This window comes from Microcebus murinus, chromosome 21 (genome assembly GCF_040939455.1).
Source record: "Microcebus murinus isolate Inina chromosome 21, M.murinus_Inina_mat1.0, whole genome shotgun sequence".
Taxonomy (NCBI): domain Eukaryota; kingdom Metazoa; phylum Chordata; class Mammalia; order Primates; family Cheirogaleidae; genus Microcebus; species Microcebus murinus.
The window spans coordinates 65,487-90,840 of record NC_134124.1 but is presented as its reverse complement, the minus strand read 5'-3'; the positions used below and the strand labels follow the sequence as shown (position 1 = coordinate 90,840).

The window sequence follows — 25,354 nt, the reverse complement described above, 5'->3', positions numbered from 1 at the left end:
CGGGACCCTCCTCCGTGTCCTCCTGTGGCCCAGTCCAAGGGGCCTGGGCCTGGCCGGGGCTGCATTGGACCCCGACCACCCTGGCGTGTGGACTCGCTAAAAATCGGCCATTAGATATTGGATTCCAGCTTCCTGGAGGTCATTTCACTAATGAGTGCACCGGAAAGAGTTTCCTAATCCATCTGTGAGGGTGGCAACTGAAAGAGAATTTGAAAGCTGACAGAATAGGCGAGGGAAGGCATAGGAGATTTCCACACCCAGCAAGGAAGACTTTCCCGAAATGGAAGAAAGAAACGAGCAAACAGAGACACCGGTAGCCCGCCCGGAAAAGAGTCTGCCCCTTAGAGAAAGCACCCTGACCAGGTTCACCCGTGGGTGGGTGGCGAGCTAGCGGCGTTCAGAAGAGCGAGGCCCGCAGTCTGTGCGGAAGACACCTGCGCTCGGGTGTGTGTGGCGGCGCGATTCACAAGCAGCTCTAGACGTTAAACCAAGGAGAAGCCAGGGAGTTCCCAACGCCCCAGGTGTCCTCAGCCCACGACTGGCTGCTGTGGGAATGCGAAGCCCGGCTCCTTGTCTCAGAGCGGGGTTCCCAGGAGGATCAGGCTGAAGCTGGGACTCGGCCTCAAAGTGTCCCCTCGCATGGCCACCCCCTTCCCCTTCCTGCTCCTCTACTCCTGGTGCCCCTCCATCCAGGGGCCAGACCTTAAAGAGTCACCGCAAGAGAATCCTGGTCCCAAAGGAGCCTTCTGGGGGACCGGTGCTGAGAGAGGTTGTGGGCATGGCCCGCTGGGGCTCTGCCCGACCCAGGGCTGAGAGATGCCACCTCCCAGCTCTGGGTCCCTGCAGGAAGTGTTGGCAAGCACAGGGCCGGTCCTCCAAAGGCCCAGGTGCAGGGAGCCCAGGCCAAGCAGCCTGTGGAAGAAGCCACTTGCCGTGCTACCCCGGGAACAGGACTGCAGGCCCCGGCCCTTCCCACCTCCTCCTCCTCCTCCTCCTCCTCCCCCCCCGCCCCCCCCCACAGGGCACAGGGCTCAGAGACACCTCAGACTCTTGCTACCCAAAGTGCAAAGGGCATCAGTTGCTCCTCCAACCCCCCCGCCCAGCAGACCACGTTGTCCAGCCAGCCCCCGGGCCTCCCTGGGGTGCCCAGCACAAAAGTGCAGACACCCACCGGACCCTCAATCTCAGTTTTCGGATGTTTTTGCCACTCTAAGGACCCGCAGGCCAGCTGGGCCTTCGGGCAGGACAGAGAGCCCCGGAATCCGACGTGGAGAGCTGCGTGTACGTCCCCATCAGGAGGCGGTCCCCACCTCCGCGGCTCTCCCCTTGCGGGGAGCGGCAGCCCAGCCGGCAGCCGCAGGGCCTCAGGGAAGACACCAGGCTGGGCCCCCGCGGCACAGCGGGGGCACGTCCCCCGCACTCACGCGACTTAGGGACGGCTGCTGGAGACTGCTGCGGCCACCCTGCTGCCGGGTTTCTGGTGGGCTTCCTGGAAGCAGCGTCCACACCAAGCCCTTGGAAGGCCCAGGCGACGGAGGAGCCGGTCAGGCAGGGGCCCAGGACGGTGAGAGGCCGGGCGGGCGGGAAGGAGCATGTCAGGCAGGGGCAGAGGACGGTGACAGGCCGGGCGGGGAGGAGCCGGTCAGGCGGGGGCCCAGGACAGTGACGGGCCTGGCCGGGGAGGAGTGCGTCAGGCAGGGGCAGAGGAGACGGGCTGGGTAAGGGTTAGGGTGACAGTTAGGGCACAATTCACAATCGCAAAGACGTGGAAGCGACCCGAGTGCCCATCCATCCAGGAGTGCATCAATAAAATGTGGCGCGTGGACACCACGGAGTGCCATTCGGCTGTGAGGAGCAGCGGTGAGAGGGCGCCTCTCGTGTTCTCCTGGCCAGAGCTGGAACCCGTTCCAGTAGGCCAGGTATCCCAAGAATGGACACACGAGCACCACGTGAGCGCGCTCACCAGCAAATTGGTACGAACGGATGGACGCCTAAGTGGACAGAGAGGAATCACCTTCATCGGGTGGGTGTCGGGCGGGTGGGGGGAGGGGAGGGGCATACACATCCATTAGGCATGGGGTGGGTGCGCACCGACTGGGGGATGGGCGCACTTGAAGCTCTGACCCGAGGGGGGAGGCTTGGAGAGGGCAAGGCACCCGACCTTAACATTGGTACCCCCACAATACGCTGGAACAACATGAGAGGTATATGAATAAGAACACAGGGGGGGCCGGGCGCGGTGGCTCACGCCTGTAATCCTAGCTCTCTGGGAGGCCGAGGCGGGCGGATTGCTCCAGGTCAGGAGTTCGAAACCAGCCTGAGCAAGAGCGAGACCCCGTCTCTACTAAAAATAGAAAGAAATTAATTGGCCAACTAATATATATAGAAAAACACAGCCGGGCGTGGTGGTGCATGCCTGTAGTCCCAACTACTCGGGAGGCTGAGGCAGCAGGATTGCTTGAGCCCGGAGATTGAGGTTGCTGTGAGCTAGGCTGACGCCATGGCACTCACTCTAGCCTGGGCAGCAAAACGAGACTCTGTCTCAAAAAAAAAAAAAAAAAAAGAACGCAGGGGGGAGGGGGGCACGGGCGTGACATGTCACCTGAATACTTGTACTCCCATCATCTGCTTGAAGAGAGAGAGAAAAGAAAATGCAATCCTAGAGGTAAGAGACACTTTTTAAAAATAATGAATCCGAAGAGAAAAGTAAAAGGAGGCCTGTGGAGCAGGTCTGGGTGTGACTCCGGATCCCCCAACATCAGGTGCCACCACCAAAGATTCCTGCGTGTAGCCCATAGAACCCCAAAAGCAACGGGACGAGTTCTGGTCACATACTCCCTCAAAATGACATCCTGGCCTTCTTCTGGAACTCCCTCCCCTCTCAGACTCTCAAGGTTTCCTCCAGCGTGTCGGTTCCCACAGAGCAGACCTTTGGTCTGAGACCTGACAGTCCAGATGCCACGCATGCTGCCGCGTAGCGGCGGTGTCGGGGCTTGGGACAAGAGGAGGCCCCACGGTGCGGGCTGGGGCGCCAGGCACCGCGCGGGCGCTGAGGGTGGGGGTGACCCCCACCCCGGGCCGCCGCCGCGCTCCCAGAAAGGGGACAGAACAAGAGGCCAAAAAAAAAAAAAAAAAAAAAAAAAAACAGCAGCCTGTGTCACCCGGTATTCCCAGGCGGTCTCCCATCCAAGTACTAACCGGGCCCGACCCTGCTTAGCTTCCCAGAGCAGACGAGATCGGGGGCGTTCAGGGTGGTGTGGCCCTAGACGGCGGCGGCGGAGGGCGCCCCTGCCCCGCTCAAGAAGCCGAGCCTCTCTGGGCTTCCCCGCCGCCGCCTCCCGCGCCGGGCCGGGCCGGTTGAGTTCGCCGGCCGGGTCCCGCGGGCTCCCAGGGACGGGGGTGATGGGCGGGGCGGGGCGGGGCGGGGCGGGGGCTGTCTCTCTATACACACACACACACACACTCACACTCACTCACACCCACACAAGATGCGCCTCCACGGCTGGACTCGCCAAGGTGGAGCCCTCCCAGCCCCCCTCGTCTCCTCGCCCGGCCTCCTTCACCTACCCGCTGCCCACCCCCAGCGCGTCGCTGCCTGCCGCTGACTGCGCACGCGCGGGACGCTCGCCCTTTGACCCCAGCCAGGGGCCGCCCTCCCCCACAACCCCTTTCAGCTGCGCCCGCCCCCTAGCCCTGTGGGTGGGCTGCCGCCTATTCCCCCGGGCCAGGGCTGGGGCACAGCCAGTGTATGGGGCGTCTCTCTCTGGGGATGTATCCCATGGGTGGGGTGGGGTGGCGTGGTTTGGGGGGCGCTGAAGAAATCAGTCCCCTCCATCTCCTACCTCTGGAAAACGCCCAAGCCCGTGGAGAACTGCCGGCACCGCTTCGTGGGGGCCGGGACCCTCCTCCGTGTCCTCCTGTGGCCCAGTCCAAGGGGCCTGGGCCTGGCCGGGGCTGCATTGGACCCCGACCACCCTGGCGTGTGGACTCGCTAAAAATCGGCCATTAGATATTGGATTCCAGCTTCCTGGAGGTCATTTCACTAATGAGTGCACCGGAAAGAGTTTCCTAATCCATCTGTGAGGGTGGCAACTGAAAGAGAATTTTAAAGCTGACAGAATAGGCGAGGGAAGGCATAGGAGATTTCCACACCCAGCAAGGAAGACTTTCCCGAAATGGAAGAAAGAAACGAGCAAACAGAGACACCGGTAGCCCGCCCGGAAAAGAGTCTGCCCCTTAGAGAAAGCACCCTGACCAGGTTCACCCGTGGGTGGGTGGCGAGCTAGCGGCGTTCAGAAGAGCGAGGCCCGCAGTCTGTGCGGAAGACACCTGCGCTCGGGTGTGTGTGGCGGCGCGATTCACAAGCAGCTCTAGACGTTAAACCAAGGAGAAGCCAGGGAGTTCCCAACGCCCCAGGTGTCCTCAGCCCACGACTGGCTGCTGTGGGAATGCGAAGCCCGGCTCCTTGTCTCAGAGCGGGGTTCCCAGGAGGATCAGGCTGAAGCTGGGACTCGGCCTCAAAGTGTCCCCTCGCATGGCCACCCCCTTCCCCTTCCTGCTCCTCTACTCCTGGTGCCCCTCCATCCAGGGGCCAGACCTTAAAGAGTCACCGCAAGAGAATCCTGGTCCCAAAGGAGCCTTCTGGGGGACCGGTGCTGAGAGAGGTTGTGGGCATGGCCCGCTGGGGCTCTGCCCGACCCAGGGCTGAGAGATGCCACCTCCCAGCTCTGGGTCCCTGCAGGAAGTGTTGGCAAGCACAGGGCCGGTCCTCCAAAGGCCCAGGTGCAGGGAGCCCAGGCCAAGCAGCCTGTGGAAGAAGCCACTTGCCGTGCTACCCCGGGAACAGGACTGCAGGCCCCGGCCCTTCCCACCTCCTCCTCCTCCTCCTCCTCCTCCCCCCCCGCCGCCCCCCACAGGGCACAGGGCTCAGAGACACCTCAGACTCTTGCTACCCAAAGTGCAAAGGGCATCAGTTGCTCCTCCAACCCCCCCGCCCAGCAGACCACGTTGTCCAGCCAGCCCCCGGGCCTCCCTGGGGTGCCCAGCACAAAAGTGCAGACACCCACCGGACCCTCAATCTCAGTTTTCGGATGTTTTTGCCACTCTAAGGACCCGCAGGCCAGCTGGGCCTTCGGGCAGGACAGAGAGCCCCGGAATCCGACGTGGAGAGCTGCGTGTACGTCCCCATCAGGAGGCGGTCCCCACCTCCTCGGCTCTCCCCTTGCGGGGAGCGGCAGCCCAGCCGGCAGCCGCAGGGCCTCAGGGAAGACACCAGGCTGGGCCCCCGCGGCACAGCGGGGGCACGTCCCCCGCACTCACGCGACTTAGGGACGGCTGCTGGAGACTGCTGCGGCCACCCTGCTGCCGGGTTTCTGGTGGGCTTCCTGGAAGCAGCGTCCACACCAAGCCCTTGGAAGGCCCAGGCGACGGAGGAGCCGGTCAGGCAGGGGCCCAGGACGGTGAGAGGCCGGGCGGGCGGGAAGGAGCATGTCAGGCAGGGGCAGAGGACGGTGACAGGCCGGGCGGGGAGGAGCCGGTCAGGCGGGGGCCCAGGACAGTGACGGGCCTGGCCGGGGAGGAGTGCGTCAGGCAGGGGCAGAGGAGACGGGCTGGGTAAGGGTTAGGGTGACAGTTAGGGCACAATTCACAATCGCAAAGACGTGGAAGCGACCCGAGTGCCCATCCATCCAGGAGTGCATCAATAAAATGTGGCGCGTGGACACCACGGAGTGCCATTCGGCTGTGAGGAGCAGCGGTGAGAGGGCGCCTCTCGTGTTCTCCTGGCCAGAGCTGGAACCCGTTCCAGTAGGCCAGGTATCCCAAGAATGGACACACGAGCACCACGTGAGCGCGCTCACCAGCAAATTGGTACGAACGGATGGACGCCTAAGTGGACAGAGAGGAATCACCTTCATCGGGTGGGTGTCGGGCGGGTGGGGGGAGGGGAGGGGCATACACATCCATTAGGCATGGGGTGGGTGCGCACCGACTGGGGGATGGGCGCACTTGAAGCTCTGACCCGAGGGGGGAGGCTTGGAGAGGGCAAGGCACCCGACCTTAACATTGGTACCCCCACAATACGCTGGAACAACATGAGAGGTATATGAATAAGAACACAGGGGGGGCCGGGCGCGGTGGCTCACGCCTGTAATCCTAGCTCTCTGGGAGGCCGAGGCGGGCGGATTGCTCCAGGTCAGGAGTTCGAAACCAGCCTGAGCAAGAGCGAGACCCCGTCTCTACTAAAAATAGAAAGAAATTAATTGGCCAACTAATATATATAGAAAAACACAGCCGGGCGTGGTGGTGCATGCCTGTAGTCCCAACTACTCGGGAGGCTGAGGCAGCAGGATTGCTTGAGCCCGGAGATTGAGGTTGCTGTGAGCTAGGCTGACGCCATGGCACTCACTCTAGCCTGGGCAGCAAAACGAGACTCTGTCTCAAAAAAAAAAAAAAAAAAAAGAACGCAGGGGGGAGGGGGGCACGGGCGTGACATGTCACCTGAATACTTGTACTCCCATCATCTGCTTGAAGAGAGAGAGAAAAGAAAATGCAATCCTAGAGGTAAGAGACACTTTTTAAAAATAATGAATCCGAAGAGAAAAGTAAAAGGAGGCCTGTGGAGCAGGTCTGGGTGTGACTCCGGATCCCCCAACATCAGGTGCCACCACCAAAGATTCCTGCGTGTAGCCCATAGAACCCCAAAAGCAACGGGACGAGTTCTGGTCACATACTCCCTCAAAATGACATCCTGGCCTTCCTCTGGAACTCCCTCCCCTCTCAGACTCTCAAGGTTTCCTCCAGCGTGTCGGTTCCCACAGAGCAGACCTTTGGTCTGAGACCTGACAGTCCAGATGCCACGCATGCTGCCGCGTGGCGGCGGTGTCGCGGCTTGGGAAGAGGAGGCCCCACGGTGCGGGCTGGGGCGCCAGGCACCGCGCGGGCGCTGAGGGTGGGGGTGACCCCCACCCCGGGCCGCCGCCGCGCTCCCAGAAAGGGGACAGAACAAGAGGCAAAAAAAAAAAAAAAAAAAAAAAAGCAGCAGCCTGTGGCACCCGGTATTCCCAGGCGGTCTCCCATCCAAGTACTAACCGGGCCCGACCCTGCTTAGCTTCCCAGACCAGACGAGATCGGGGGCGTTCAGGGTGGTGTGGCCCTAGACGGCGGCGGAGGGCGCCCCTGCCCCGCTCAAGAAGCCGAGCCTCTCTGGGCTTCCCCGCCGCCGCCTCCCGCGCCGGGCCGGGCCGGTTGAGTTCGCCGGCCGGGTCCCGCGGGCTCCCAGGGACGAGGGTGATGGGCGGGGCGGGGCGGGGCGGGGCGGGGCGGGGGCTGTCTCTCTATACACACACACACACACTCACACTCACTCACACTCACACAAGATGCGCCTCCACGGTTGGACTAGCCAAGGTGGAGCCCTCCCAGCCCCCCTCGTCTCCTCGCCCGGCCTCCTTCACCTACCCGCTGCCCACCCCCAGCGCGTCGCTGCCTGCCGCTGACTGCGCACGCGCGGGACGCTCGCCCTTTGACCCCAGCCAGGGGCCGCCCTCCCCCACAACCCCTTTCAGCTGCGCCCGCCCCCTAGCCCTGTGGGTGGGCTGCCGCCTATTCCCCCGGGCCAGGGCTGGGGCACAGCCAGTGTATGGGGCGTCTCTCTCTGGGGATGTGTCCCATGGGTGGGGTGGGGTGGCGTGGTTTGGGGGGCGCTGAAGAAATCAGTCCCCTCCATCTGCTACCTCTGGAAAACGCCCAAGCCCGTGGAGAACTGCCGGCACCGCTTCGTGGGGGCCGGGACCCTCCTCCGTGTCCTCCTGTGGCCCAGTCCAAGGGGCCTGGGCCTGGCCGGGGCTGCATTGGACCCCGACCACCCTGGCGTGTGGACTCGCTAAAAATCGGCCATTAGATATTGGATTCCAGCTTCCTGGAGGTCATTTCACTAATGAGTGCACTGGAAAGAGTTTCCTAATCCATCTGTGAGGGTGGCAACTGAAAGAGAATTTTAAAGCTGACAGAATAGGCGAGGGAAGGCATAGGAGATTTCCACACCAAGCAAGGAAGACTTTCCCGAAATGGAAGAAAGAAACGAGCAAACAGAGACACCGGTAGCCCGCCCGGAAAAGAGTCTGCCCCTTAGAGAAAGCACCCTGACCAGGTTCACCCGTGGGTGGGTGGCGAGCTAGCGGCGTTCAGAAGAGCGAGGCCCGCAGTCTGTGCGGAAGACACCTGCGCTCGGGTGTGTGTGGCGGTGCGATTCACAAGCAACTCTAGACGTTAAACCAAGGAGAAGCCAGGGAGTTCCCAACGCCCCAGGTGTCCTCAGCCCACGACTGGCTGCTGTGGGAATGCGAAGCCCGGCTCCTTGTCTCAGAGCGGGGTTCCCAGGAGGATCAGGCTGAAGCTGGGACTCGGCCTCAAAGTGTCCCCTCGCATGGCCACCCCCTTCCCCTTCCTGCTCCTCTACTCCTGGTGCCCCTCCATCCAGGGGCCAGACCTTAAAGTGTCACCGCAAGAGAATCCTGGTCCCAAAGGAGCCTTCTGGGGGACCGGTGCTGAGAGAGGTTGTGGGCATGGCCCGCTGGGGCTCTGCCCGACCCAGGGCTGAGAGATGCCACCTCCCAGCTCTGGGTCCCTGCAGGAAGTGTTGGCAAGCACAGGGCCGGTCCTCCAAAGGCCCAGGTGCAGGGAGCCCAGGCCAAGCAGCCTGTGGAAGAAGCCACTTGCCGTGCTACCCCGGGAACAGGACTGCAGGCCCCGGCCCTTCCCACCTCCTCCTCCTCCTCCTCCTCCTCCCCCCCCGCCCCCCCCCACAGGGCACAGGGCTCAGAGACACCTCAGACTCTTGCTACCCAAAGTGCAAAGGGCATAAGTTGCTCCTCCAACCCCCCCGCCCAGCAGACCACGTTGTCCAGCCAGCCCCCGGGCCTCCCTGGGGTGCCCAGCACAAAAGTGCAGACACCCACCGGACCCTCAATCTCAGTTTTCGGATGTTTTTGCCACTCTAAGGACCCGCAGGCCAGCTGGGCCTTCGGGCAGGACAGAGAGCCCCGGAATCCGACGTGGAGAGCTGCGTGTACGTCCCCATCAGGAGGCGGTCCCCACCTCCGCGGCTCTCCCCTTGCGGGGAGCGGCAGCCCAGCCGGCAGCCGCAGGGCCTCAGGGAAGACACCAGGCTGGGCCCCCGCGGCACAGCGGGGGCACGTCCCCCGCACTCACGCGACTTAGGGACGGCTGCTGGAGACTGCTGCGGCCACCCTGCTGCCGGGTTTCTGGTGGGCTTCCTGGAAGCAGCGTCCACACCAAGCCCTTGGAAGGCCCAGGCGACGGAGGAGCCGGTCAGGCAGGGGCCCAGGACGGTGAGAGGCCGGGCGGGCGGGAAGGAGCATGTCAGGCAGGGGCAGAGGACGGTGACAGGCCGGGCGGGGAAGAGCCGGTCAGGCGGGGGCCCAGGACAGTGACGGGCCTGGCCGGGGAGGAGTGCGTCAGGCAGGGGCAGAGGAGACGGGCTGGGTAAGGGTTAGGGTGACAGTTAGGGCACAATTCACAATCGCAAAGACGTGGAAGCGACCCGAGTGCCCATCCATCCAGGAGTGCATCAATAAAATGTGGCGCGTGGACACCACGGAGTGCCATTCGGCTGTGAGGAGCAGCGGTGAGAGGGCGCCTCTCGTGTTCTCCTGGCCAGAGCTGGAACCCGTTCCAGTAGGCCAGGTATCCCAAGAATGGACACACGAGCACCACGTGAGCGCGCTCACCAGCAAATTGGTACGAACGGATGGACGCCTAAGTGGACAGAGAGGAATCACCTTCATCGGGTGGGTGTCGGGCGGGTGGGGGGAGGGGAGGGGCATACACATCCATTAGGCATGGGGTGGGTGCGCACCGACTGGGGGATGGGCGCACTTGAAGCTCTGACCCGAGGGGGGAGGCTTGGAGAGGGCAAGGCACCCGACCTTAACATTGGTACCCCCACAATACGCTGGAACAACATGAGAGGTATATGAATAAGAACACAGGGGGGGCCGGGCGCGGTGGCTCACGCCTGTAATCCTAGCTCTCTGGGAGGCCGAGGCGGGCGGATTGCTCCAGGTCAGGAGTTCGAAACCAGCCTGAGCAAGAGCGAGACCCCGTCTCTACTAAAAATAGAAAGAAATTAATTGGCCAACTAATATATATAGAAAAACACAGCCGGGCGTGGTGGTGCATGCCTGTAGTCCCAACTACTCGGGAGGCTGAGGCAGCAGGATTGCTTGAGCCCGGAGATTGAGGTTGCTGTGAGCTAGGCTGACGCCATGGCACTCACTCTAGCCTGGGCAGCAAAACGAGACTCTGTCTCAAAAAAAAAAAAAAAAAAAAAGAACGCAGGGGGGAGGGGGGCAAGGGCGTCACATGTCACCTGAATACTTGTACTCCCATCATCTGCTTGAAGAGAGAGAGAAAAGAAAATGCAATCCTAGAGGTAAGAGACACTTTTTAAAAATAATGAATCCGAAGAGAAAAGTAAAAGGAGGCCTGTGGAGCAGGTCTGGGTGTGACTCCGGATCCCCCAACATCAGGTGCCACCACCAAAGATTCCTGCGTGTAGCCCATAGAACCCCAAAAGCAACGGGACGAGTTCTGGTCACATACTCCCTCAAAATGACATCCTGGCCTTCTTCTGGAACTCCCTCCCCTCTCAGACTCTCAAGGTTTCCTCCAGCGTGTCGGTTCCCACAGAGCAGACCTTTGGTCTGAGACCTGACAGTCCAGATGCCACGCATGCTGCCGCGTAGCGGCGGTGTCGGGGCTTGGGACAAGAGGAGGCCCCACGGTGCGGGCTGGGGCGCCAGGCACCGCGCGGGCGCTGAGGGTGGGGGTGACCCCCACCCCGGGCCGCCGCCGCGCTCCCAGAAAGGGGACAGAACAAGAGGCCAAAAAAAAAAAAAAAAAAAAAAAGCAGCAGCCTGTGGCACCCGGTATTCCCAGGCGGTCTCCCATCCAAGTACTAACCGGGCCCGACCCTGCTTAGCTTCCCAGACCAGACGAGATCGGGGGCGTTCAGGGTGGTGTGGCCCTAGACGGCGGCGGAGGGCGCCCCTGCCCCGCTCAAGAAGCCGAGCCTCTCTGGGCTTCCCCGCCGCCGCCTCCCGCGCCGGGCCGGGCCGGTTGAGTTCGCCGGCCGGGTCCCGCGGGCTCCCAGGGACGGGGGTGATGGGCGGGGCGGGGCGGGGCGGGGCGGGGCGGGGGCTGTCTCTCTATACACACACACACACACTCACACTCACTCACACTCACACAAGATGCGCCTCCACGGCTGGACTCGCCAAGGTGGAGCCCTCCCAGCCCCCCTCGTCTCCTCGCCCGGCCTCCTTCACCTACCCGCTGCCCACCCCCAGCGCGTCGCTGCCTGCCGCTGACTGCGCACGCGCGGGACGCTCGCCCTTTGACCCCAGCCAGGGGCCGCCCTCCCCCACAACCCCTTTCAGCTGCGCCCCCCCCCTCGCCCTGTGGGTGGGCTGCCGCCTATTCCCCCGGGCCAGGGCTGGGGCACAGCCAGTGTATGGGGCGTCTCTCTCTGGGGATGTGTCCCATGCGTGGGGTGGGGTGGCGTGGTTTGGGGGGCGCTGAAGAAATCAGTCCCCTCCATCTCCTACCTCTGGAAAACGCCCAAGCCCGTGGAGAACTGCCGGCACCGCTTCGTGGGGGCCGGGACCCTCCTCCGTGTCCTCCTGTGGCCCAGTCCAAGGGGCCTGGGCCTGGCCGGGGCTGCATTGGACCCCGACCACCCTGGCGTGTGGACTCGCTAAAAATCGGCCATTAGATATTGGATTCCAGCTTCCTGGAGGTCATTTCACTAATGAGTGCACCGGAAAGAGTTTCCTAATCCATCTGTGAGGGTGGCAACTGAAAGAGAATTTGAAAGCTGACAGAATAGGCGAGGGAAGGCATAGGAGATTTCCACACCCAGCAAGGAAGACTTTCCCGAAATGGAAGAAAGAAATGAGCAAACAGAGACACCGGTAGCCCGCCCGGAAAAGAGTCTGCCCCTTAGAGAAAGCACCCTGACCAGGTTCACCCGTGGGTGGGTGGTGAGCTAGCGGCGTTCAGAAGAGCGAGGCCCGCAGTCTGTGCGGAAGACACCTGCGCTCGGGTGTGTGTGGCGGCGCGATTCACAAGCAGCTCTAGACGTTAAACCAAGGAGAAGCCAGGGAGTTCCCAACGCCCCAGGTGTCCTCAGCCCACGACTGGCTGCTGTGGGAATGCGAAGCCCGGCTCCTTGTCTCAGAGCGGGGTTCCCAGGAGGATCAGGCTGAAGCTGGGACTCGGCCTCAAAGTGTCCCCTCGCATGGCCACCCCCTTCCCCTTCCTGCTCCTCTACTCCTGGTGCCCCTCCATCCAGGGGCCAGACCTTAAAGAGTCACCGCAAGAGAATCCTGGTCCCAAAGGAGCCTTCTGGGGGACCGGTGCTGAGAGAGGTTGTGGGCATGGCCCGCTGGGGCTCTGCCCGACCCAGGGCTGAGAGATGCCACCTCCCAGCTCTGGGTCCCTGCAGGAAGTGTTGGCAAGCACAGGGCCGGTCCTCCAAAGGCCCAGGTGCAGGGAGCCCAGGCCAAGCAGCCTGTGGAAGAAGCCACTTGCCGTGCCACCCCGGGAACAGGACTGCAGGCCCCGGCCCTTCCCACCTCCTCCTCCTCCTCCTCCTCCTCCCCCCCCGCCCCCCCCCACAGGGCACAGGGCTCAGAGACACCTCAGACTCTTGCTACCCAAAGTGCAAAGGGCATCAGTTGCTCCTCCAACCCCCCCGCCCAGCAGACCACGTTGTCCAGCCAGCCCCCGGGCCTCCCTGGGGTGCCCAGCACAAAAGTGCAGACACCCACCGGACCCTCAATCTCAGTTTTCGGATGTTTTTGCCACTCTAAGGACCCGCAGGCCAGCTGGGCCTTCGGGCAGGACAGAGAGCCCCGGAATCCGACGTGGAGAGCTGCGTGTACGTCCCCATCAGGAGGCGGTCCCCACCTCCGCGGCTCTCCCCTTGCGGGGAGCGGCAGCCCAGCCGGCAGCCGCAGGGCCTCAGGGAAGACACCAGGCTGGGCCCCCGCGGCACAGCGGGGGCACGTCCCCCGCACTCACGCGACTTAGGGACGGCTGCTGGAGACTGCTGCGGCCACCCTGCTGCCGGGTTTCTGGTGGGCTTCCTGGAAGCAGCGTCCACACCAAGCCCTTGGAAGGCCCAGGCGACGGAGGAGCCGGTCAGGCAGGGGCCCAGGACGGTGAGAGGCCGGGCGGGCGGGAAGGAGCATGTCAGGCAGGGGCAGAGGACGGTGACAGGCCGGGCGGGGAGGAGCCGGTCAGGCGGGGGCCCAGGACAGTGACGGGCCTGGCCGGGGACGAGTGCGTCAGGCAGGGGCAGAGGAGACGGGCTGGGTAAGGGTTAGGGTGACAGTTAGGGCACAATTCACAATCGCAAAGACGTGGAAGCGACCCGAGTGCCCATCCATCCAGGAGTGCATCAATAAAATGTGGCGCGTGGACACCACGGAGTGCCATTCGGCTGTGAGGAGCAGCGGTGAGAGGGCGCCTCTCGTGTTCTCCTGGCCAGAGCTGGAACCCGTTCCAGTAGGCCAGGTATCCCAAGAATGGACACACGAGCACCACGTGAGCGCGCTCACCAGCAAATTGGTACGAACGGATGGACGCCTAAGTGGACAGAGAGGAATCACCTTCATCGGGTGGGTGTCGGGCGGGTGGGGGGAGGGGAGGGGCATACACATCCATTAGGCATGGGGTGGGTGCGCACCGACTGGGGGATGGGCGCACTTGAAGCTCTGACCTGAGGGGGGAGGCTTGGAGAGGGCAAGGCACCCGACCTTAACATTGGTACCCCCACAATACGCTGGAACAACATGAGAGGTATATGAATAAGAACACAGGGGGGGCCGGGCGCGGTGGCTCACGCCTGTAATCCTAGCTCTCTGGGAGGCCGAGGCGGGCGGATTGCTCCAGGTCAGGAGTTCGAAACCAGCCTGAGCAAGAGCGAGACCCCGTCTCTACTAAAAATAGAAAGAAATTAATTGGCCAACTAATATATATAGAAAAACACAGCCGGGCGTGGTGGTGCATGCCTGTAGTCCCAACTACTCGGGAGGCTGAGGCAGCAGGATTGCTTGAGCCCGGAGATTGAGGTTGCTGTGAGCTAGGCTGACGCCATGGCACTCACTCTAGCCTGGGCAGCAAAACGAGACTCTGTCTCAAAAAAAAAAAAAAAAAAAAGAACGCAGGGAGGAGGGGGGCACGGGCAACACATGTCACCTGAATACTTGTACTCCCATCATCTGCTTGAAGAGAGAGAGAAAAGAAAATGCAATCCTAGAGGTAAGAGACACTTTTTAAAAATAATGAATCCGAAGAGAAAAGTAAAAGGAGGCCTGTGGAGCAGGTCTGGGTGTGACTCCGGATCCCCCAACATCAGGTGCCACCACCAAAGATTCCTGCGTGTAGCCCATAGAACCCCAAAAGCAACGGGACGAGTTCTGGTCACATACTCCCTCAAAATGACATCCTGGCCTTCTTCTGGAACTCCCTCCCCTCTCAGACTCTCAAGGTTTCCTCCAGCGTGTCGGTTCCCACAGAGCAGACCTTTGGTCTGAGACCTGACAGTCCAGATGCCACGCATGCTGCCGCGTGGCGGCGGTGTCGCGGCTTGGGAAGAGGAGGCCCCACGGTGCGGGCTGGGGCGCCAGGCACCGCGCGGGCGCTGAGGGTGGGGGTGACCCCCACCCCGGGCCGCCGCCGCGCTCCCAGAAAGGGGACAGAACAAGAGGCAAAAAAAAAAAAAAAAAAAAAAAAGCAGCAGCCTGTGGCACCCGGTATTCCCAGGCGGTCTCCCATCCAAGTACTAACCGGGCCCGACCCTGCTTAGCTTCCCAGACCAGACGAGATCGGGGGCGTTCAGGGTGGTGTGGCCCTAGACGGCGGCGGAGGGCGCCCCTGCCCCGCTCAAGAAGCCGAGCCTCTCTGGGCTTCCCCGCCGCCGCCTCCCGCGCCGGGCCGGGCCGGTTGAGTTCGCCGGCCGGGTCCCGCGGGCTCCCAGGGACGAGGGTGATGGGCGGGGCGGGGCGGGGCGGGGCGGGGCGGGGGCTGTCTCTCTATACACACACACACACACTCACACTCACTCACACTCACACAAGATGCGCCTCCACGGTTGGACTAGCCAAGGTGGAGCCCTCCCAGCCCCCCTCGTCTCCTCGCCCGGCCTCCTTCACCTACCCGCTGCCCACCCCCAGCGCGTCGCTGCCTGCCGCTGACTGCGCACGCGCGGGACGCTCGCCCTTTGACCCCAGCCAGGGGCCGCCCTCCCCCACAACCCCTTTCAGCTGCGCCCGCCCCCTAGCCCTGTGGGTGGGCTGCCGCCTATTCCCCCGGGCCAGGGCTGGGGCACAGCCAGTGTATGGGGCGTCTCTCTCTGGGGATGTGTCCCATGGGTGGGGTGGGGTGGCGTGGTTTGGGGGGCGCTGAAGAAATCAGTCCCCTCCATCTGCTACCTCTGGAAAACGCCCAAGCCCGTGGAGAACTGCCGGCACCGCTTCGTGGGGGCCGGGACCCTCCTCCGTGTCCTCCTGTGGCCCAGTCCAAGGGGCCTGGGCCTGGCCGGGGCTGCATTGGACCCCGACCACCCTGGCGTGTGGACTCGCTAAAAATCGGCCATTAGATATTGGATTCCAGCTTCCTGGAGGTCATTTCACTAATGAGTGCACTGGAAAGAGTTTCCTAATCCATCTGTGAGGGTGGCAACTGAAAGAGAATTTTAAAGCTGACAGAATAGGCGAGGGAAGGCATAGGAGATTTCCACACCCAGCAAGGAAGACTTTCCCGAAATGGAAGAAAGAAACGAGCAAACAGAGACACCGGTAGCCCGCCCGGAAAAGAGTCTGCCCCTTAGAGAAAGCACCCTGACCAGGTTCACCCGTGGGTGGGTGGCGAGCTAGCGGCGTTCAGAAGAGCAAGGCCCGCAGTCTGTGCGGAAGACACCTGCGCTCGGGTGTGTGTGGCGGCGCGATTCACAAGCAGCTCTAGACGTTAAACCAAGGAGAAGCCAGGGAGTTCCCAACGCCCCAGGTGTCCTCAGCCCACGACTGGCTGCTGTGGGAATGCGAAGCCCGGCTCCTTGTCTCAGAGCGGGGTTCCCAGGAGGATCAGGCTGAAGCTGGGACTCGGCCTCAAAGTGTCCCCTCGCATGGCCACCCCCTTCCCCTTCCTGCTCCTCTACTCCTGGTGCCCCTCCATCCAGGGGCCAGACCTTAAAGTGTCACCGCAAGAGAATCCTGGTCCCAAAGGAGCCTTCTGGGGGACCGGTGCTGAGAGAGGTTGTGGGCATGGCCCGCTGGGGCTCTGCCCGACCCAGGGCTGAGAGATGCCACCTCCCAGCTCTGGGTCCCTGCAGGAAGTGTTGGCAAGCACAGGGCCGGTCCTCCAAAGGCCCAGGTGCAGGGAGCCCAGGCCAAGCAGCCTGTGGAAGAAGCCACTTGCCGTGCTACCCCGGGAACAGGACTGCAGGCCCCGGCCCTTCCCACCTCCTCCTCCTCCTCCCCCCCCGCCCCCCCCCACAGGGCACAGGGCTCAGAGACACCTCAGACTCTTGCTACCCAAAGTGCAAAGGGCATCAGTTGCTCCTCCAACCCCCCCGCCCAGCAGACCACGTTGTCCAGCCAGCCCCCGGGCCTCCCTGGGGTGCCCAGCACAAAAGTGCAGACACCCACCGGACCCTCAATCTCAGTTTTCGGATGTTTTTGCCACTCTAAGGACCCGCAGGCCAGCTGGGCCTTCGGGCAGGACAGAGAGCCCCGGAATCCGACGTGGAGAGCTGCGTGTACGTCCCCATCAGGAGGCGGTCCCCACCTCCGCGGCTCTCCCCTTGCGGGGAGCGGCAGCCCAGCCGGCAGCCGCAGGGCCTCAGGGAAGACACCAGGCTGGGCCCCCGCGGCACAGCGGGGGCACGTCCCCCGCACTCACGCGACTTAGGGACGGCTGCTGGAGACTGCTGCGGCCACCCTGCTGCCGGGTTTCTGGTGGGCTTCCTGGAAGCAGCGTCCACACCAAGCCCTTGGAAGGCCCAGGCGACGGAGGAGCCGGTCAGGCAGGGGCCCAGGACGGTGAGAGGCCGGGCGGGCGGGAAGGAGCATGTCAGGCAGGGGCAGAGGACGGTGACAGGCCGGGCGGGGAGGAGCCGGTCAGGCGGGGGCCCAGGACAGTGACGGGCCTGGCCGGGGAGGAGTGCGTCAGGCAGGGGCAGAGGAGACGGGCTGGGTAAGGGTTAGGGTGACAGTTAGGGCACAATTCACAATCGCAAAGACGTGGAAGCGACCCGAGTGCCCATCCATCCAGGAGTGCATCAATAAAATGTGGCGCGTGGACACCACGGAGTGCCATTCGGCTGTGAGGAGCAGCGGTGAGAGGGCGCCTCTCGTGTTCTCCTGGCCAGAGCTGGAACCCGTTCCAGTAGGCCAGGTATCCCAAGAATGGACACACGAGCACCACGTGAGCGCGCTCACCAGCAAATTGGTACGAACGGATGGACGCCTAAGTGGACAGAGAGGAATCACCTTCATCGGGTGGGTGTCGGGCGGGTGGGGGGAGGGGAGGGGCATACACATCCATTAGGCATGGGGTGGGTGCGCACCGACTGGGGGATGGGCGCACTTGAAGCTCTGACCCGAGGGGGGAGGCTTGGAGAGGGCAAGGCACCCGACCTTAACATTGGTACCCCCACAATACGCTGGAACAACATGAGAGGTATATGAATAAGAACACAGGGGGGGCCGGGCGCGGTGGCTCACGCCTGTAATCCTAGCTCTCTGGGAGGCCGAGGCGGGCGGATTGCTCCAGGTCAGGAGTTCGAAACCAGCCTGAGCAAGAGCGAGACCCCGTCTCTACTAAAAATAGAAAGAAATTAATTGGCCAACTAATATATATAGAAAAACACAGCCGGGCGTGGTGGTGCATGCCTGTAGTCCCAACTACTCGGGAGGCTGAGGCAGCAGGATTGCTTGAGCCCGGAGATTGAGGTTGCTGTGAGCTAGGCTGACGCCATGGCACTCACTCTAGCCTGGGCAGCAAAACGAGACTCTGTCTCAAAAAAAAAAAAAAAAAAAAAGAACGCAGGGGGGAGGGGGGCACGGGCGTGACATGTCACCTGAATACTTGTACTCCCATCATCTGCTTGAAGAGAGAGAGAAAAGAAAATGCAATCCTAGAGGTAAGAGACACTTTTTAAAAATAATGAATCCGAAGAGAAAAGTAAAAGGAGGCCTGTGGAGCAGGTCTGGGTGTGACTCCGGATCCCCCAACATCAGGTGCCACCACCAAAGATTCCTGCGTGTAGCCCATAGAACCCCAAAAGCAACGGGACGAGTTCTGGTCACATACTCCCTCAAAATGACATCCTGGCCTTCTTCTGGAACTCCCTCCCCTCTCAGACTCTCAAGGTTTCCTCCAGCGTGTCGGTTCCCACAGAGCAGACCTTTGGTCTGAGACCTGACAGTCCAGATGCCACGCATGCTGCCGCGTGGCGGCGGTGTCGCGGCTTGGGAAGAGGAGGCCCCACGGTGCGGGCTGGGGCGCCAGGCACCGCGCGGGCGCTGAGGGTGGGGGTGACCCCCACCCCGGGCCGCCGCCGCGCTCCCAGAAAGGGGACAGAACAAGAGGCCAAAAAAAAAAAAAAAAAAAAAAAGCAGCAGCCTGTGGCACCCGGTATTCCCAGGCGGTCTCCCATCCAAGTACTAACCAGGCCCGACCCTGCTTAGCTTCCCAGACCAGACGAGATCGGGGGCGTTCAGGGTGGTGTGGCCCTAGACGGCGGCGGAGGGCGCCCCTGCCCCGCTCAAGAAGCCGAGCCTCTCTGGGCTTCCCCGCCGCCGCCTCCCGCGCCGGGCCGGGCCGGTTGAGTTCGCCGGCCGGGTCCCGCGGGCTCCCAGGGACGAGGGTGATGGGCGGGGCCGGGCGGGGCGGGGCGGGGCGGGGGCTGTCTCTCTATACACACACACACACACTCACACTCACTCACACTCACACAAGATGCGCCTCCACGGTTGGACTAGCCAAGGTGGAGCCCTCCCAGCCCCCCTCGTCTCCTCGCCCGGCCTCCTTCACCTACCCGCTGCCCACCCCCAGCGCGTCGCTGCCTACCGCTGACTGCGCACGCGCGGGACGCTCGCCCTTTGACCCCAGCCAGGGGCCGCCCTCCCCCACAACCCCTTTCAGCTGCGCCCCCCCCCTCGCCCTGTGGGTGGGCTGCCGCCTATTCCTCCGGGCCAGGGCTGGGGCACAGCCAGTGTATGGGGCGTCTCTCTCTGGGGATGTGTCCCATGGGTGGGGTGGGGTGGCGTGGTTTGGGGGGCGCTGAAGAAATCAGTCCCCTCCATCTCCTACCTCTGGAAAACGCCCAAGCCCGTGGAGAACTGCCGGCACCGCTTCGTGGGGGCCGGGACCCTCCTCCGTGTCCTCCTGTGGCCCAGTCCAAGGGGCCTGGGCCTGGCCGGGGCTGCATTGGACCCCGACCACCCTGGCGTGTGGACTCGCTAAAAATCGGCCATTAGATATTGGATTCCAGCTTCCTGGAGGTCATTTCACTAATGAGTGCACCGGAAAGAGTTTCCTAATCCATCTGTGAGGGTGGCAACTGAAAGAGAATTTGAAAGCTGACAGAATAGGCGAGGGAAGGCATAGGAGATTTCCACACCCAGCAAGGAAGACTTTCCCGAAATGGAAGAAAGAAACGAGCAAACAGAGACACCGGTAGCCCGCCCGGAAAAGAGTCTGCCCCTTAGAGAAAGCACCCTGACCAGGTTCACCCGTGGGTGGGTGGCGAGCTAGCGGCGTTCAGAAGAGCGAGGCCCGCAGTCTGTGCGGAAGACACCTGCGCTCGGGTGTGTGTGGCGGCGCGATTCACAAGCAGCTCTAGACGTTAAACCAAGGAGAAGCCAGTGAGTTCCCAACGCCCCAGGTGTCCTCAGCCCACGACTGGCTGCTGTGGGAATGTGAAGCCCGGCTCCTTGTCTCAGAGCGGGGTTCCCAGGAGGATCAGGCTGAAGCTGGGACTCGGCCTCAAAGTGTCCCCTCGCATGGCCACCCCCTTCCCCTTCCTGCTCCTCTACTCCTGGTGCCCCTCCATCCAGGGGCCAGACCTTAAAGAGTCACCGCAAGAGAATCCTGGTCCCAAAGGAGCCTTCTGGGGGACCGGTGCTGAGAGAGGTTGTGGGCATGGCCCGCTGGGGCTCTGCCCGACCCAGGGCTGAGAGATGCCACCTCCCAGCTCTGGGTCCCTGCAGGAAGTGTTGGCAAGCACAGGGCCGGTCCTCCAAAGGCCCAGGTGCAGGGAGCCCAGGCCAAGCAGCCTGTGGAAGAAGCCACTTGCCGTGCTACCCCGGGAACAGGACTGCAGGCCCCGGCCCTTCCCACCTCCTCCTCCTCCTCCTCCTCCTCCCCCCCCCGCCCCCCCCCACAGGGCACAGGGCTCAGAGACACCTCAGACTCTTGCTACCCAAAGTGCAAAGGGCATCAGTTGCTCCTCCAACCCCCCCGCCCAGCAGACCACGTTGTCCAGCCAGCCCCCGGGCCTCCCTGGGGTGCCCAGCACAAAAGTGCAGACACCCACCGGACCCTCAATCTCAGTTTTCGGATGTTTTTGCCACTCTAAGGACCCGCAGGCCAGCTGGGCCTTCGGGCAGGACAGAGAGCCCCGGAATCCGACGTGGAGAGCTGCGTGTACGTCCCCATCAGGAGGCGGTCCCCACCTCCGCGGCTCTCCCCTTGCGGGGAGCGGCAGCCCAGCCGGCAGCCGCAGGGCCTCAGGGAAGACACCAGGCTGGGCCCCCGCGGCACAGCGGGGGCACGTCCCCCGCACTCACGCGACTTAGGGACGGCTGCTGGAGACTGCTGCGGCCACCCTGCTGCCGGGTTTCTGGTGGGCTTCCTGGAAGCAGCGTCCACACCAAGCCCTTGGAAGGCCCAGGCGACGGAGGAGCCGGTCAGGCAGGGGCCCAGGACGGTGAGAGGCCGGGCGGGCGGGAAGGAGCATGTCAGGCAGGGGCAGAGGACGGTGACAGGCCGGGCGGGGAGGAGCCGGTCAGGCGGGGGCCCAGGACAGTGACGGGCCTGGCCGGGGAGGAGTGCGTCAGGCAGGGGCAGAGGAGACGGGCTGGGTAAGGGTTAGGGTGACAGTTAGGGCACAATTCACAATCGCAAAGACGTGGAAGCGACCCGAGTGCCCATCCATCCAGGAGTGCATCAATAAAATGTGGCGCGTGGACACCACGGAGTGCCATTCGGCTGTGAGGAGCAGCGGTGAGAGGGCGCCTCTCGTGTTCTCCTGGCCAGAGCTGGAACCCGTTCCAGTAGGCCAGGTATCCCAAGAATGGACACACGAGCACCACGTGAGCGCGCTCACCAGCAAATTGGTACGAACGGATGGACGCCTAAGTGGACAGAGAGGAATCACCTTCATCGGGTGGGTGTCGGGCGGGTGGGGGGAGGGGAGGGGCATACACATCCATTAGGCATGGGGTGGGTGCGCACCGACTGGGGGATGGGCGCACTTGAAGCTCTGACCCGAGGGGGGAGGCTTGGAGAGGGCAAGGCACCCGACCTTAACATTGGTACCCCCACAATACGCTGGAACAACATGAGAGGTATATGAATAAGAACACAGGGGGGGCCGGGCGCGGTGGCTCACGCCTGTAATCCTAGCTCTCTGGGAGGCCGAGGCGGGCGGATTGCTCCAGGTCAGGAGTTCGAAACCAGCCTGAGCAAGAGCGAGACCCCGTCTCTACTAAAAATAGAAAGAAATTAATTGGCCAACTAATATATATAGAAAAACACAGCCGGGCGTGGTGGTGCATGCCTGTAGTCCCAACTACTCGGGAGGCTGAGGCAGCAGGATTGCTTGAGCCCGGAGATTGAGGTTGCTGTGAGCTAGGCTGACGCCATGGCACTCACTCTAGCCTGGGCAGCAAAACGAGACTCTGTCTCAAAAAAAAAAAAAAAAAAAGAACGCAGGGGGGAGGGGGGCAAGGGCGTCACATGTCACCTGAATACTTGTACTCCCATCATCTGCTTGAAGAGAGAGAGAAAAGAAAATGCAATCCTAGAGGTAAGAGACACTTTTTAAAAATAATGAATCCGAAGAGAAAAGTAAAAGGAGGCCTGTGGAGCAGGTCTGGGTGTGACTCCGGATCCCCCAACATCAGGTGCCACCACCAAAGATTCCTGCGTGTAGCCCATAGAACCCCAAAAGCAACGGGACGAGTTCTGGTCACATACTCCCTCAAAATGACATCCTGGCCTTCTTCTGGAACTCCCTCCCCTCTCAGACTCTCAAGGTTTCCTCCAGCGTGTCGGTTCCCACAGAGCAGACCTTTGGTCTGAGACCTGACAGTCCAGATGCCACGCATGCTGCCGCGTAGCGGCGGTGTCGGGGCTTGGGACAAGAGGAGGCCCCACGGTGCGGGCTGGGGCGCCAGGCACCGCGCGGGCGCTGAGGGTGGGGGTGACCCCCACCCCGGGCCGCCGCCGCGCTCCCAGAAAGGGGACAGAACAAGAGGCCAAAAAAAAAAAAAAAAAAAAAAAAGCAGCAGCCTGTGGCACCCGGTATTCCCAGGCGGTCTCCCATCCAAGTACTAACCGGGCCCGACCCTGCTTAGCTTCCCAGACCAGACGAGATCGGGGGCGTTCAGGGTGGTGTGGCCCTAGACGGCGGCGGAGGGCGCCCCTGCCCCGCTCAAGAAGCCGAGCCTCTCTGGGCTTCCCCGCCGCCGCCTCCCGCGCCGGGCCGGGCCGGTTGAGTTCCCCGGCCGGGTCCCGCGGGCTCCCAGGGACGGGGGTGATGGGCGGGGCGGGGCGGGGCGGGGCGGGGGCTGTCTCTCTATACACACACACACACACACACTCACACTCACTCACACCCACACAAGATGCGCCTCCACGGCTGGACTCGCCAAGGTGGAGCCCTCCCAGCCCCCCTCGTCTCCTCGCCCGGCCTCCTTCACCTACCCGCTGCCCACCCCCAGCGCGTCGCTGCCTGCCGCTGACTGCGCACGCGCGGGACGCTCGCCCTTTGACCCCAGCCAGGGGCCGCCCTCCCCCACAACCCCTTTCAGCTGCGCCCGCCCCCTAGCCCTGTGGGTGGGCTGCCGCCTATTCCTCCGGGCCAGGGCTGGGGCACAGCCAGTGTATGGGGCGTCTCTCTCTGGGGATGTGTCCCATGGGTGGGGTGGGGTGGCGTGGTTTGGGGGGCGCTGAAGAAATCAGTCCCCTCCATCTGCTACCTCTGGAAAACGCCCAAGCCCGTGGAGAACTGCCGGCACCGCTTCGTGGGGGCCGGGACCCTCCTCCGTGTCCTCCTGTGGCCCAGTCCAAGGGGCCTGGGCCTGGCCGGGGCTGCATTGGACCCCGACCACCCTGGCGTGTGGACTCGCTAAAAATCGGCCATTAGATATTGGATTCCAGCTTCCTGGAGGTCATTTCACTAATGAGTGCACCGGAAAGAGTTTCCTAATCCATCTGTGAGGGTGGCAACTGAAAGAGAATTTGAAAGCTGACAGAATAGGCGAGGGAAGGCATAGGAGATTTCCACACCCAGCAAGGAAGACTTTCCCGAAATGGAAGAAAGAAACGAGCAAACAGAGACACCGGTAGCCCGCCCGGAAAAGAGTCTGCCCCTTAGAGAAAGCACCCTGACCAGGTTCACCCGTGGGTGGGTGGCGAGCTAGCGGCGTTCAGAAGAGCGAGGCCCGCAGTCTGTGCGGAAGACACCTGCGCTCGGGTGTGTGTGGCGGCGCGATTCACAAGCAGCTCTAGACGTTAAACCAAGGAGAAGCCAGTGAGTTCCCAACGCCCCAGGTGTCCTCAGCCCACGACTGGCTGCTGTGGGAATGCGAAGCCCGGCTCCTTGTCTCAGAGCGGGGTTCCCAGGAGGATCAGGCTGAAGCTGGGACTCGGCCTCAAAGTGTCCCCTCGCATGGCCACCCCCTTCCCCTTCCTGCTCCTCTACTCCTGGTGCCCCTCCATCCAGGGGCCAGACCTTAAAGAGTCACCGCAAGAGAATCCTGGTCCCAAAGGAGCCTTCTGGGGGACCGGTGCTGAGAGAGGTTGTGGGCATGGCCCGCTGGGGCTCTGCCCGACCCAGGGCTGAGAGATGCCACCTCCCAGCTCTGGGTCCCTGCAGGAAGTGTTGGCAAGCACAGGGCCGGTCCTCCAAAGGCCCAGGTGCAGGGAGCCCAGGCCAAGCAGCCTGTGGAAGAAGCCACTTGCCGTGCTACCCCGGGAACAGGACTGCAGGCCCCGGCCCTTCCCACCTCCTCCTCCTCCTCCCCCCCCGCCCCCCCCCACAGGGCACAGGGCTCAGAGACACCTCAGACTCTTGCTACCCAAAGTGCAAAGGGCATCAGTTGCTCCTCCAACCCCCCCGCCCAGCAGACCACGTTGTCCAGCCAGCCCCCGGGCCTCCCTGGGGTGCCCAGCACAAAAGTGCAGACACCCACCGGACCCTCAATCTCAGTTTTCGGATGTTTTTGCCACTCTAAGGACCCGCAGGCCAGCTGGGCCTTCGGGCAGGACAGAGAGCCCCGGAATCCGACGTGGAGAGCTGCGTGGAGAGCTGCGTGTACGTCCCCATCAGGAGGCGGTCCCCACCTCCGCGGCTCTCCCCTTGCGGGGAGCGGCAGCCCAGCCGGCAGCCGCAGGGCCTCAGGGAAGACACCAGGCTGGGCCCCCGCGGCACAGCGGGGGCACGTCCCCCGCACTCATGCGACTTAGGGACGGCTGCTGGAGACTGCTGCGGCCACCCTGCTGCCGGGTTTCTGGTGGGCTTCCTGGAAGCAGCGTCCACACCAAGCCCTTGGAAGGCCCAGGCGACGGAGGAGCCGGTCAGGCAGGGGCCCAGGACGGTGAGAGGCCGGGCGGGCGGGAAGGAGCATGTCAGGCAGGGGCAGAGGACGGTGACAGGCCGGGCGGGGAGGAGCCGGTCAGGCGGGGGCCCAGGACAGTGACGGGCCTGGCCGGGGAGGAGTGCGTCAGGCAGGGGCAGAGGAGACGGGCTGGGTAAGGGTTAGGGTGACAGTTAGGGCACAATTCACAATCGCAAAGACGTGGAAGCGACCCGAGTGCCCATCCATCCAGGAGTGCATCAATAAAATGTGGCGCGTGGACACCACGGAGTGCCATTCGGCTGTGAGGAGCAGCGGTGAGAGGGCGCCTCTCGTGTTCTCCTGGCCAGAGCTGGAACCCGTTCCAGTAGGCCAGGTATCCCAAGAATGGACACACGAGCACCACGTGAGCGCGCTCACCAGCAAATTGGTACGAACGGATGGACGCCTAAGTGGACAGA

The 25,354-nt window shown here is 62.9% G+C and overlaps 6 pseudogenes; all 6 read right to left on the bottom strand.

The window, feature by feature from the left end:
• Positions 1–3,149: 3,149 nt before the first annotated feature.
• LOC142863353 (uncharacterized) lies at positions 3,150–3,268 on the bottom strand (annotated as a pseudogene).
• Positions 3,269–7,040: 3,772 nt separating this feature from the next.
• Positions 7,041–7,159, bottom strand: LOC142863292 (uncharacterized; annotated as a pseudogene).
• A 3,775-nt stretch (positions 7,160–10,934) lies between these two features.
• Positions 10,935–11,053, bottom strand: LOC142863291 (uncharacterized; annotated as a pseudogene).
• Positions 11,054–14,825: 3,772 nt separating this feature from the next.
• On the bottom strand, positions 14,826–14,944 carry LOC142863289 (uncharacterized; annotated as a pseudogene).
• Positions 14,945–18,708: 3,764 nt separating this feature from the next.
• On the bottom strand, positions 18,709–18,827 carry LOC142863264 (uncharacterized; annotated as a pseudogene).
• A 3,775-nt stretch (positions 18,828–22,602) lies between these two features.
• LOC142863288 (uncharacterized) lies at positions 22,603–22,721 on the bottom strand (annotated as a pseudogene).
• Between the last annotated feature and the right edge of the window lie 2,633 nt (positions 22,722–25,354).